The sequence below is a fragment of the Petaurus breviceps genome, unplaced genomic scaffold (genome assembly GCF_028583685.1).
Source record: "Petaurus breviceps papuanus isolate PSGF00001 unplaced genomic scaffold, PetGlider_PUasm1.0 120, whole genome shotgun sequence".
NCBI lineage: Eukaryota > Metazoa > Chordata > Mammalia > Diprotodontia > Petauridae > Petaurus > Petaurus breviceps.
Window position 1 is genome coordinate 3,423,434 of NW_027185627.1, and position 14,990 is coordinate 3,438,423.

Below are 14,990 nucleotides of genomic sequence, written 5' to 3' on the forward strand. Positions count from 1 at the left end.
TAATTAAAGGTCTTTTCATTTTATGTATATATACATGTTTATATATATATATACACATACATAATGATTTTTATTAATTTTTAAGAAAGGTACCCAGACCAGCCATGTCTTCATTATTCTCCAGGATTCAGGACTGACTCTAGACTTTCTCTGCTAAGCTCCCTCGCCTATACTCTTTTCATCTCTCCTTTGAGTGTTGTCTTGCCTTCTTAGAATGTATGTTTCTTGAGGGCAGGGACCGGCTTTCTACCCATATTTCTATGTTTAGCACTGTACCTGGCAAACAGTAGGTGCTTGATAAACATTTGTTGACTTACTACATACCAATTATCTGCTAAGTAATAGTTTCCCCTAAACACTGGGTATAAAAAGAAAGGCAAAAACTCTCCTTGCCCTTAAAGAACTCACATTCTAATAGGGGTGAGGATATGGTAATGCTTTGAGGGGAAAAAAATTTAAAGCAATATACAAAAATAAGGCATTATTCTTCCCTTTAATTTTCTACCTTGTGAATAATTTTCAGAATAGGTATGTGTATGAGGGCATTTCAGATCCTCAGCACAAGTGTTCAGGGAGTGTATATAATATTTAATCTTGAAGGTAACTGCTTTCCTTCATTCATTGGAAGGAGTTAGCTTTATTCTACCACACACTAACTGCATAGGATGGTAGTATTATACATTTAAGATTGGAAGGAACATTAGGAGTCATTTAGTCCAGCCCTTTCATTTTACAGATGAGGAAACTCAGACCTAAAAAAGTTAAATATATACCTTCCATGGTATCAAAATGACTCCTCCTAAGGCATTTCATAGCTTCCTTGCAATATGGCTTCCTACACATGCTATGCTGAAACTTGCAAAATTTACTAACCATTGCTTACGGGCATGTGATTGCCTGTACTCTGTTCTCATCCTCCTTGACCTTTCTACAACTTTGACACAGTTGACTCTGTGCTGTGTTTATAACAGCACAGAAGATTACCCCTGTGGAGAGGGCAGTAGCTCTCTCCCTCAGCTCTGGACCCACAAGAGCACAGACTATACTTGATTGTAGGAAATCGGGTCACCAAAGAGAGGAATCAGGTTCTTATTCTCATCCTTTCTGGATTTTTTTTTTATGCCCCAACCATTTCCAAGAAAAAAAAATTATTTTATGCTTAGGTATTGTCATATCTAGGGTCTTCCAAAAGAGAGAGGTTGAAAGATACACAATGCACAATATAAATTAGGAATAGAGCAGCTATTTTTTTTTCCACACAAAAAAAATGCCAGACTCAAAATGACAACTTGTTACTCCTATTATATTCTCCTGAGAGGTTGCTACTTTAAAGTACCAGATGATGGGAGATTTTGAGATTACTAGTCTTCTTTTCATCTCCTTGGCTCTGCATGATCCAAACAGTACCCTCTGGGTCCTTGCCCTCTGGTAAACCATCCTAGGGCTTGGGCTCATCTTTCTGCTGACTGTCACCTCTTCCCCAGGACGGATGTAGTTTGCAGGATACTCCTGCTGCTGCCAGTAAGCTCCAGTTGAAGGACCCAACATTTCCCCACCTGTCTCAAACTCTCTAAGCTGTCTCCAAGGCTGGACTTATTCATTTTGGGATTGCCATTCAGACACCGGTGCTCACAAAAGCAACACTAAGCAGACAGCCATAAGCCAAAGTATAGGCTTAAACTAGCCTGAGCAGGCCATGTGAGTGCCACCATGTGTCACCATATAACAGATACCATGCTGCCAGGGTGAGGAAGGATCCTTAGTCCTCTCCCACTCCTCATGGGACTTCTATACATTCCAGAGGGAGGAAAAGGGAGTAAAAGAGCTTTTAAATTGTAGTGACCAGCACTACCATCACTTACACAAGATGGGAAAGGTGGTGGAGGGAGAACTAAGAAATTACCTAGAATTTTCTGCACGATCCCAAAGCACCCCCCCATTTCTCTTAGAGTTGAGCCTCACAGTCCCTAAAAAGTTGCCAAGGTGAAATGAACAGACAGTTTTCAGATGAAATAGAAACTATCCATAGCCATGAAAAATTGCTCTGAGTCACTATTGATTAGAGAAATGCAAATTAAAGCAACTCTGAGGTACAACTGTACGCCTATCAGATTGACTAATACAACAGAAAAGGAAAATAATAAATGTTGGAGGAATGTGGGAAAATTGGACCACTAATGCACTATTGGTAGAGCTGTAAGCTGATCCAGCCATTCTGGAGAGCAATTTGGAACTATGCCCAAAGAACAATCAAGCTGTGCATACCCTTTAATCCAACCATACCACTACTAGGTCTGTATCCCCATGAGATTAATAAGTAGGGGGGTGAAGGATCTACTTGTATAAAAATATTTACAGCAGCTTTTTTATGGTGGCAAAGAATTGGAAATTGAGGAAATGCCCATCAATTGGACATGGTGTGGTATATGATTGTGATGGAATACTATTGTGCAATAAGAAATGATAAGCAGTATGCTTTAAAAAAAACCTGGAAAGATTTAAATGAACTGTTGCACAGTGAAGTGAGCAGAACCAGGAGAACATTGTATAAAGTAACAACATTGTACAATGAAGAACTGTGAATCACTTACCTGTTTTCAGCAATACAATGAGCCAAGACAGTTCCAAAGGACTCATGAGGAAAAATTCTGTCCACATCCAGAGCAAGAATTAATGAAGGGTGGATGCAGATTGAAGCATACTATTTTCACTTTCTTCATTTTTTATGTGTTTTCTTTTTTCGGTCTGTTTCACAACATGAGTTATATGGAAATGCTTTACATGATTGCACATATATAACCTATATCAAATTGCTTACCATCTTAGGGAGGGGGGATGGAAGGGAGAGAGGAAGAAAATTAGGAACTCAAAATTTAAAAAAAAAAGTTAAAATCTGTATTTACACATAATTGGAGAAAATAAAATACTACGAAATACTACTACTAGCCTCCTTTGCTGGATCGATCCTTTGTCCTAATATGGGAATTTTACCCTAAGGTTCTGACCTTGGCCTTCTTATTTTCTTTCTCTGCACAGTACTCTCTCCCTCCATAAGCTATCACATACTCTCTGGGATTCAATTACCATTTCTGTTCAAATGACTTAAACCTCTATATGTCCAGCTGAAATTTCAGTCCTGCCTACTAGACCTGATTGTCCTGTGGACAATTCAAACCCGACATGTCAAAAATGTAATCTATCATTTATAATTTATCATAAACCCATCCTTCCAGACTTTCCTGTTTCTGATGAGGGCAGTAGTAGCAGCCAAGTTAGTGACCTCAGGGTCATCCTTGAATCTGTAATATGGGATCATTTACATTTTACCCTAGGATGGGAAATTTAGAGGTGTAAAAATTTAAGGCATGCATTTCTCTTGCAAAGTAGAAGGAGGTAAGGAGAGTACAATCTTACATATTAGTAGAAGAGCATTTTGGGATCTGTGGGAACAATAGACTTTAACCTATTTTCCACTTCCCTTTTTCTCTCCTTCCAATAAAGGAATCTGCAACATGTTTTAACCTATCCCCTCCCTAGAACTCCACTACCCTCTTTTCTACTCAGACTAACCTCTAAGTGTGACCTTGGACCTTAGGCATAAAGCAACATTGATAGAGAGACTGCAAGATACTGCATACACAGAGACCCCTAGATAAATTAAGATTGTTGCTTCTGGGGAGGCCACAACTGAAGGAGTTGTATGTGCCCTGCCTGATAGGAGACATGCTTATAGGGGTACTGCCCCTAAGGGGAGATGGGAGAAAATGAGCTATCCCATTACTTTTCATTTTAGTTTTTCTTGCCAGGAACACATTAATTTCAGTTATTTCTCCTTGCTGAAGGAGTACAAGTGCTTTCAGTAGCCTCTAAATTTCAGCACCTTAAGGGAAAACCCTGATCCCCCTAACCTAGCTATAGTCCTGTCCCTGATTTTTCCGAGAATAAATATAAATTCAGCCTCACTTTTAAGGTCCTTCACAATCTGGCTACAACTTACCTTTCCATCCTTATTTCACGTATCCTCTCCTTCATATACTTCACACTTTAGCCAAACTGGACTCCCATTTGTTTCCTGTAGACAACACTGCATCCTCTCCCGTACGTTTACACAAGCTGTCCCTAGCATATGGTATGCCCTTCTTCCTCTGCCCTTCAAAATTTTGATTTTCATTCAAAGTTGAACCTAGACACCACCTTCTACAGATGCTTTCTCTGCTACACCCTCTCCCCACCTGTCCAAGTTATTAATGCTCTTCCCTTCAAATTCCCATGAATGTATCTGACTACAAGTTCTCTCTCCACTCACAATCTCAACCCCACCATATAAATTCCTTAAAGGAAACATGGTTTCGTTTTTGTCTTTAGACCTTCTAATACCTAACACAATTCCTTGCACTGAGTAGGCACTTAATGGAAATTGAATTGCATGTGTGGTAAGTACAATTTTCCTTAAATCTAAATTCAGACACCCTCTCTTTTGGTAATCCCTAATATAGCAAACAAAAAGAACACAAGCCCTTCTTGATGCCCTCACCAGTTATATGCCTCATAGCTCCTGTGACTTCCTTACTTCTAGAAAGGTTATCAATCCAGGGGGCCCACCTGTTAGCTTTAAAAATATCAAGCCCATAATTTTCTGAAAATTTGTTGATGTGTTAATTGCATCCCAGGTAATAACAGAACAATCCCAATGTGTAAAAAGCAGCAGCTATGCCTTGGGCTTTACTGCCGATGCCATCTACTGGTAAAACTATGGCAAATGGGACCAATTAATTTTTCTGCCTTTATTTCCCAACTTTCCAGCCTACTTATATTTCACTCTCCTCCATGAATTCAATGATCCAGGAACACTGTCCTACTTGCAAAATTCCTTCAACTAATCTCTGTCTTTTGTCCTGGAATGTTATCCCTCTTCTCCTTAGCTCCCCCTGACTTTCTTTGGGACTCAGCTCAAACTTCACCTTCTGTTCAGGGATTCTCCTGATTTCCCCAGGTGTTAATGCCTTCCCCTTCCGAATTATCTTGTATGTAGCTTATATGTATCTAAATATTTATATATTATCTACTTTATTTGAATGTACAATCCTTGAAAAAAGAACTGTGGAGTTTGGATTTGGGGGATTTTGTTTGTTTTATTTTTGGTGGGTTTTTGGTTTTTTTTGCCTTTTTATTCCTAATGCTTAGCACAATGCTTGGCATGTATATAGTAAGCACTTAATAAATGCTTTCTAACTGACTGGCTGACAGTCTCCTCCTTAGCATTTAAAACAAATGTTAAAGCTTCAAAGATGTGTTCTGGATTTCCAACTCTTATCTTGTAAGCCCTTCTACACTATAGTTTAAATTGGACCACATTTCTTACTTGATATGTCTTAAAGGCTTAAATTCTTTATAAGGAAATGTGGAAGAAGATATAGAAGGGGGGGTAAAAGGAATTAAATTTTCGGGGTGATGAGATAAAGTTCAGCAATATTGATATAGAAGCAGGTTAGATTGATCAAGTATGATGTATTCTGAGTAAAGAAGCCTTTTTAACTGCATGAAAAGGGAAATCTTTTATCCTCAGGGTTTTTCCCTAGTGTTTTAATTCAATAAAAACCACTACCCTCCTTTTCTCTTGTAAAATTCCTCCTTAATTTCTCTCTTTTGGAAAAAAAAATGATACCTGTTCTCCCGAATAAGAGCAGTGTTAATTAGGGACATATTTCCAGAGGTGGAAACTAAACATAAGCTAATGAAAAATAATCTGGCTTTCCTAATTCCTCTGCTTCTCTCACCAACTACATGTTCTACTAGAATGAGCACTATAACTCAGCTAACATAAAAAAAGAAGTTCAAAACAAAAGTGCTTAGTTTTCTTCTCTCCCGTCTAAAATGGGAGTTAACAAATAGGAATAACAAGGAATTTTGCACATGCTATGCTTTGATTGGCAAAGTTGCCTAAATTTGAGAGATATGTTGAAAATCTTCAGCATGGAGGAGGGATCAGGAAAGAATAGAGCATTAGAGCCATATGGAGAAATCACTCTCTCCTCTTGACTCAGAATGTTCCTGTAGTATTTCATTTGAAGCATTCACATTTCTAGAACATCAGACTCAACATTCACATTTAAATTTTAAAATTTCCCAAACTAAAATGGAAATGATTTCACAGAATGATATTGAAGGAAATTCAGAGAGCATATAATCTGTACTTACCAATCATCGCTTCTATAATATTCCCACCAAGTGATTGTCCATATTTTGTTTTAACACTTCCTGTTCTGGGGTGAGAGGAATCATATTTCTTTTTTCCCTTCTATTTTTAAATTTTAGTTTAAAATTTTATTTTTCAAGTAATAAATATTTTTGAAAATTTGTCCTACCACTATCCCCCTCCCCAAATAAGAGGAAAAAAAACCCAAACCTCAATACATATCTACATAGTCTGGGAAAACAAATTCCCCCATTAGTCACATCCAAAAATGTGTGTCTCTGTTGATGTCTTTAGTCTTCTGGATTTGTGATTTATTCTTGTATTTATCAGTTATTAAGTTTTTTAAAGTTGTTTTTCTCTATAATGTTGTTAGCATTGTAAAAATTGTTCTAATTCTGTTCACTTTATTCTGCATCAATTGATAAAGGTTTTCCCAGTTCCTATGAAACTGTTCATTTCATTATTTCTTAATGAATGATGATATCCCATTACATTCTTTTTACCAAAATTTAGCCATTCCCAGAAGGGATATGTCTCTTGGTTTCCAATTTTTGGCCACCATGAAAAGAACTGCTCCAAATGTTTTTGTATACATAGATTGTTTTCTCTTTCTTTGATTTCTTTGGGTTATAGGCTTAGTAGTGGTATAGCTAGGTCAGAGAGTGTGCATAGTTTAGTTACTTTCTGCTTATAGTTCCAAACTGCTTTCCAGAATGACTGGACCAACAGTGCATTAATGTGCCAGTTTTCATGCAGCTTCTCTAACATTTATAATTTTCCTCATTTGCTATCTTTGCCAGTCTGATGTATGTGAGGTAGAACCTCAGAGTTGTGTTCATTTGCATTTTTCTATTAGTGATTTAGAGCAATTTTCCCCCATATGATTGTTGATAGCTTATATTTCTCTGAAAATTTTGTTATGGTCCTTTGACCATTTATCTAAGGGGAATGGGAACCACTGATATATTAAGGCAGCCCATTCTACTTTTGAATAATCCTAATTGTTATATAGAGCAGTGTGATGGTAATGGAATATAAAGATCCCCCTGTATTGGCTTGGTTTTCAAACTGATTGTGTTAAAACCCAGAGCTTGTTAATCCCACCTGTGGGATGGACTTGTTGATGTGAAAAGAGAGTCCTGAACTGGGAGGAGCTAGTGACGTAGATTTGGAGAGACAAGAGAGAGGCAGAAGAACTTTTTGGAAGCAGCACCTCGTGGAGGCTGAGAGAGACTGAGAGAATTGCTGGGGGCCACTTTGAATTGCCCTGGACTTTCGAGACCTTCCCCCTGAGCTGCCAAGGACTGAGGAGACATGGCTGTTTTGCTGGTACTTTGTCTGTCTGTTTTGATGTTGTTTTGCCAGATTTGTCCACTGGTGAAAGACAGTCCTTTTGTTGAATAAGTCCTGGAACCTGGCTGTTGGTTAAGAGCTCCTGAGACTGTCCTGCAGACAGAGAGTGAATACTGTCCACTGGTGAAGGACAGTGCTGTTGTTGCAGGGGTCTGGAGACTGTCCTGCAGACAGAGTGAATACTGTCCACTGGTGAAGGACAGTGCTGTTGTTGCAGGAGTCTAGGAAACTTTCTGTTGGTTCAGAAGCCCTGAAGAAGGATTTTCTTGTTGTATGTTTACAGAAATCCTGGGAGAGGGTTTTGCTAATGTTTTCAGGGGTTCTAGGACTGTTCTGCAGACAGAGGATGAATTAATGAAGAGACTGGCAATGTATCTTGTGGCCTTGCTAAGCCTTGTCTCCCCAAGAACTAAGATTGCTGAGAACTTGCCTGTGTCAAGATGAAGAAAAGACCTCCATTTGGGTATTAAGTGTTGTGCTTAAACTTGATGTAACTCTGGGGTAGATTCAATTGTGATCCAGGGGTGGGGAACTTTTGACCTTTTTGTGCTCTGTGATTGAATGTTTGGAAACTAATCTCCATCTGAGAAGAGGGGTTTTGTGGTGGACTAAATGAAGGTACAGCCTAGGGGTGGAGTAGTATTTAGAACAGGGACTTTGTAATTGATTGAATGATTGGAAGGTCCTGGGGTGGGGTAGTACTTGAAGATTATTTAATCCCACTTAGTAAATGCTGTATTTTGAATGATGTCATGTTTTGACCTTCCCTGTTCTTGGTTTGTCACTGAATAAAATGGAGAGCACCTATGCTGGTATTCTGAACCTTGGGAAGTTGCCTTTCCTTGGCATTACATTACACCCTCCCATGCAGGAACCTGACAGCTGTACCACGATTCCCCAGCTTGTGTGGTCAGGTGTTGGTGCTTCCCCGCAATGGTGATGCTTGTAAATATATATATATATATATATATATCCATTATTAATCATAGTTGCTCTTATTCTTCCATCTTTAAGCCTCTTATTCTGTTATCTCTGGTTTCTTTCTCACTTGCCTATATATACATATATTCTGAATAAATACTAAAGGAATTGCCTTGGGTCTTTCTTGGAGTGCGGAGCATTCCATTTACAGGAATCCTGAACCTCCTTAATTGGACATTCTGTTGCTCCAGAATTTGTTTTGAGGTGTAATTTTAAGGTTGCTTGGAGGAGAATTTGGGAGAACTCAGGTGAGTCCCTGCGTTTACTCATCCATCCTCACTCTTCCCCTAGCCTAGATGATTTCTGATGTTCCTTCTACCTCTGAATCTGTGGTTCTATGAAATACTTGGAGATAGTCGGTACGTTTTTTATTAGTTTTATCTTTGCCCTGGTAAACATTCTCAAATTCCTTTCCTTTGTCTTTATATGGTTTGTTTTCTAATGTATTACCTATACAAGTTGCCTTTTCCTGGGCACATTCCTATTTTATTTGTATCTTTCCACAAAGTTTTTCTCTGATGCTTCAATGTGCCATGAAGATAACCTTGGGTCCATGCTAGCCGAGTATAAATGTTGACTTGCTAAGAGGTCTTCCAGTATGGTCTTGGAACTTCTGCCCAAGGACCAACATAGCTAAGAAAAGCTAAGCTCATCATCTGTAAATTAGCTTTTGTGTGATAAATTACTATATAGCCAACAACTGTGGGAAGGTGAGGAGGAAGCCTCTGTATTATATGTAAGGTCAGATCTATTAGAAAAGCTTCTTATGGATGTAGATTATATTATATATCTATATTATATTATTATGTAAATAGATTACATAGTTGGAAGAAGAGTGATCTACCATATCAGCATGATGACGCTATACATTCAGAAAGAATTCAGAGTAGTAAACATAATCTGGAATCTTTTATACATTTTCGGGAGCCTTCTAAGTGGTTCTCTCTGGCTTGGCAACTACAGTGAAAGTTACAAAAGAGGGCAGCTAGGTGGCACAGTGAATAGAGCATTGGCTCTGGAGTCAGGAGAACCTCAGTTCAAATCTGGCCTTGAACACTTAACACTTACTAGCCATGTGACCCTGGGCAAGTCACTTAATAAGCCCAGTTGCCCTACCTTCCCCCTCCAAAAAGCAAAAACAACAAAAAAGGTTACAAATCAAACCAAAATAAAGGAAGCTGACCTTGATGGTGCAGTGGATAGAAGACTGGGCCCTGAGTCAGGAAAACTCATCTTCCTGAGTTCAAATCTGGCCTCAGAAACTTATTAGCTATGTGACCCTGGGCAAGTCAAACATCTGTTTGTCTCAGTTTCTTCATCTGTAAAATGGGGACAATAATAGAGTTGTTGTGAGGGTTAAATGAAATAACATGTATAGTGTTCTACAAGCCTTAAATCACTATAATATAATGACTATATAAATGCCAGATATTATTACTGTATAGTTTTTGTCCTAGTCTCTCAGCTGTGGTATTGATACTTTAATTTCCATTATTACTGAAGTTTGAAAATTTAATTTTATGCTCCTTCACAACACATGAATCAAAAGAAAAATTTTAAATTACCATCATTCTTGTGTGGCCCCTTTTGCTTTCCTAATGACAGTGGTGGAATGGAAGATAAGGAGGCAGAGGATACTAAGAATCACATAATTTTTAGACCATCTATAAACATCAGTATAACTGTGGACACTCAGAATGTGAAATCTTTGTCCAGTGATTAACATGTTGATATGCCATGGGAAGGAAGGAACCTAATCAATATTTGTATTCTTAAGACAAAACAAGAAGATAAAAGAAATCACAATTTAAGAGGAAGAAGGCACACAGGTCCTCCTCGGAGATGCAAAGACATCTGTTTTAGTGCATTGCACAGATGTGGCTAAAGCTTAAACAAATACCATTTCATGGGATACTTCATCGTCTCACTTTGTGATACTCATGATGCACGAGATCAAGAAGCCCACTGTGAAGATAACTGCACATTATGTGCTAACATCTTTGGCAGAAGAGGAGAAATTTTATGAACAACTTCACAAGGTCAATATATACTCTGATAATCAATGACTTCAGTGCAAAAGTTGTTGTGGGCACAGATGGTAGAAAATATGGTGCAAAACATGGCTCGGGTTTTAGAACTAGAAGAGGCCAATAAAACCTATGGAATACTCAAAGGAACTGCCCTTGTATATCACCAATACTTTCTTCCAAAAGAAAGTCAGAAGGTGCTGGAAATGGCCAGCACCAAACAACATCACAACAAATGGAACTGATGTTAGTAAACATGAAATAATGTTAAGTTGCACAGTATAATGAAAAGAGCACTGGCTATGGAGTCATGAAGAGGTGGGTCAGATCCCATCCCTGATAACTACTACTTGTGTGACCTTGGGCAAGTATCTTTGACTCCATGGGACTCCGTTTCCTCCTCTGTAAATTGAAGGGGGTGGACCATATGGCTACTCAGGTTCCGTCCATCTCTAGAACTATAATCCCATGAATTAATATTTTAGAATATAACTAATTACTGATTGTGTCAGAACCTTTCTTCTGTGTGTAACAAGAACCTTGGCAAGTCACAGTGAAGGTCAAAATTACCATCAAATTAGAAGGAAGACTGAAAAAAGAGAAGACACTGCAAACAAGCTTACCTTGAACTATCCAAATGACCCTTCAGTTTTAATCAAAGGGAAATAGAAATAAAGACTGATCTTCATATCACTGTTCCCTGTAAAAGTTTAAGTTAGAAACCGGGAACAACCTTAGTCAGCAAACATTTAATCTCCTTGCCCAGGAGGAAAAAGGTAGTAATGAAGGACAACACTAGCTTAGAATAGAAACATATTTGCAAAGCACTACGGAGGAGGATGGAGAAGGTGTTAAAGAGTATCACTTTAGGGGTGGCTAGGTAGCTCAGTGAATAGAGCACTGGCCCTGGAGTCAGGAGGACCTGGGTTCAAATATGGCCTCAGATGCTTGACACACTTACTAGCCGTGTGACTTTGGGCAAGTCACTTAACCCCAATTGCCCTACAAAAAAAAAGAAAAACAAAACAAAAACAAAGAGCATCACTTTATAAAACAATAAAAAGTCATAGAAGTGAAAACAAGTCTAAGGGAAAAAAATCTCTAATAATTAGAACTATCCAAAAGTAGAATGAATGGGTTATCTCGGCAGATTGTGGTTTCCTATTCACTTAGAATCTTCAAGCAAAGGTTAGATGGCCATTTTATAGGTATTTTATAGAGTTGATTATTTTCCAATTGTGGGTTGAACCAGATGGCCTCTGAGGTCACTTCCAATTCTGAGATGCTATGATTCTGTGAAAACTTGACATGAGGCTGAAATGAACTTCATCATAACAAAAATATTCACAGACTCAAATAGTTCAACTTGAGCCCCCTTTTTCTGATCCCACTAACTAACTGCTAGGGCCTCTCCTGATCAGCTCTGTATTTATTTGTATATATTTATATATGTATTGTTTCCCTAGAGTGTAAACTTCTTGTTATTATTAACAATGATAATAACAAGCATTTATATAGTACTTTAAGGTTTGCAAAGCATTTTACCCTATTATTGAAGTAATGAACTGTTTTCATTCAAAAAGTCCCCAAATGCTACTGTGAAATCAACTTGAACTAGGAAGGGTGACTCTGAGCATGTTCCATGGAATGGCCTTCATTACACTAATAAAAATATTTTGCTGTGAACCTCATAGGTCCCAATAATTGTAAGAGAAACTGTGGATTAAGTGCGAGGAAGCTTCAGAGAACTGAAAATCATATCCAGTTAGAGCTGATTAGATGTACAACTTCATACAGATTTAAATTTTCCTTTGTCTTCTCATCCTTTTAAAGTCTGGTTGATATCTTTCTATAAGGAGATCTATTCAATAAACTGGCAGTCTTCTGATTCGTTCAGATATTTCATTTCTAACCTTAAGGAGCCACTACTAGACCCAGAGGGGTTGAGGCATTGAGGTCCACTCCTTGTTCTGTATCCAGACATGTGGTTTAGACAAAATTGAACCATGGGGAGCCTCGCTGTAGCAGCAAGCACCCTAGCATACCCAGGATGGCTGCTAGCACAAGTTCCTAGATCTGCTTTTCTAAAGGAAAGCAACTCAAAATGGATTAACAATCTTGCTTTAATCAAACATATATCATTTTCCTAGTTCAGGTGATAAAGGTCAGCTCCCGGAACTTCAGAGAATACAAACAGAGGTTACAAGCAGACAACAAATACAGACAGAGAAACATCAGCAAACAAGCTTCCAGCTGTCTAACCATTACATTCATACCTAGTCAGTTACCAGAAAGGGAAACACCAACATTTGGGTTTTCAAAGCCAGGGGGTTCAACGGCTGCCTAGAGTCTCATCTGGTCAAATCACACAACTCTTCTCAAAGTGAGCCCCAAAGCAAAATTTCACATCAGGGTATATATATATAGCCTTCTCCTGGCTCAGAGAATATCACAACCCTCTTGACCTACTGCCCAATCACAAAGTAACAAGGTGTGGGCATTCCTGAAAAATAAGCCTCCCACCACAGGCTCCATGTGACCACATTCAGCCTATTAGGGGGCAGAGTATATTTTCAAATCAAGGAAGGTTCTTAGAATCACTTAAGCCTATCAAGGGGCCAAGGGGCAGGGAAGGTCTTCAGATTCCCATTCCCATAACACTAGCCTCTAATGAGATGGCACTAAGCTCCCTGTTGTTACACTGCTTGGCTTATTACGTCTTTACATTCAGGCTTACATCTAGGATTCCCAAAAAAAGAAGGAGATAAGAAAATACTCAGTGTACAGTATGGCACAGGTAATTTATTCCTACATACAGAAAGAATTTTAAATACAGGGCATTCATAAGCACACATTTGATAAAAACAAACTTAAAACAAGACTCATTTACTTCATTTGCAACTACTGTTACAATTATTACAATCTTCTGGTGGGCTGCTACTTAAACTCTATCAGAACATAAAGCAATTTGCAGGACACTCAGACATTTCATGTTTTACCTGACCTCTGTACTATCCTGACACCACCTAGTAAAGTCTGCCAGGGTTGGCTCAGCCCTCTTTTTGATGGCTACCCTCTCCAAGAGTGCTAGAGTTACCAGAGGACTCATTCCCTATTGCCATTCAACTCTTACCCCATGGAAATTCTAAATCTCTGAACTCACAAGATTGTCTTGTCTCTGAGCTTGAACAGAGAATCATACTTTTGAGAATCAGAGAATTTGAGAGTTAGGATGGAACTCAGAAGAAGCCTAGTCCAAAACTAAACAAGGGTGAATTGGTCTATATCCATAATCCCATGAAGTGTTCTCAGAGTTGCCATTCTTGGTTTCTGCAACCATGTCAAAGCTTTGGGACTGGCTTCCTTTAATGTGTGACTCGGATCTAAAACAACTTGCACTTTGAAATAATGAAGAATTCTCTTACTAGGTATGAATATGGCAGAGTTTATGACTCAGTGAAAATACAAAACTGTTCAACCAAACCCTCACCTTCTCTCTTCTATCCTGGTTAAAGAGCATGATAGAGCTGTCTTAAGCTATTTTCTAAAAGATAGTTGTGGGGAGAAGTGGCTTGTCCTAATCTGTCCCTACCCAGTATTTTAGCAGTCATGTGCACATGGCATTGAAACTACACATCCTGCCTAGGCAAGCCTGATCCTAGGTTTCCCCTAGTTAACTGTTTTCCTTTTAATTTTAACCACAGTGGGATTTTTTGTGTGTATGCAAAAGCTTTTCAATTATATGTAATCAAAATTATCTGTTTTCTCTCATTATCCTCCCTAACCCTTGTTTGCTCAAGAACTCTTCCCCTTTGCATAGCTTGAAAAGTGTCCCGTTAAATTTTTGGTGCTCTTCAAAATTGAAAGGTGCTTCTTTAAATTGTTCATGCTGTGATCTTTTTATCTAGGTCATGTACCCATGTGGATCTTATTATGGTCTATAGTAGGAGACATAAGTCTAAATCTAATTCTACCATACTGCTTTCCTGTTTTCCCAGCAGTTTTTATCCAATAGTAGAGTCCTTACCCTAGTAGTTGGGATCTTTGGGTTTACTAATATATTACTAATCTGCACATCTACTTTTGGATCTTATGAACATAATCTGTTCCATTGCTTAACTTTTCTATTTTTTAACCAATACAAAATAGTCTTGATAACTGCTAGTTTATAGGATAATTTGAGATCTAGTGTGACTAGACCCCATTCCTTCCCACTTTTTTTTCATTATTTCCCATGAGATTCTTGAATTTTTGTTCCTCCAGATAAATTTTGTTACTATTTTGTCTAGTTCTGTAAAGTAACACCTTGGTAGTTTGGTTGTTATATCATTGAATAAATAAGTTATGTTAGGTGGCATTGTCATTTTTATTATGTTGGGATAAGCAAATAATAGCTCTAATGATTCAAGTCAATATTTCTGTAAAGAATGTTT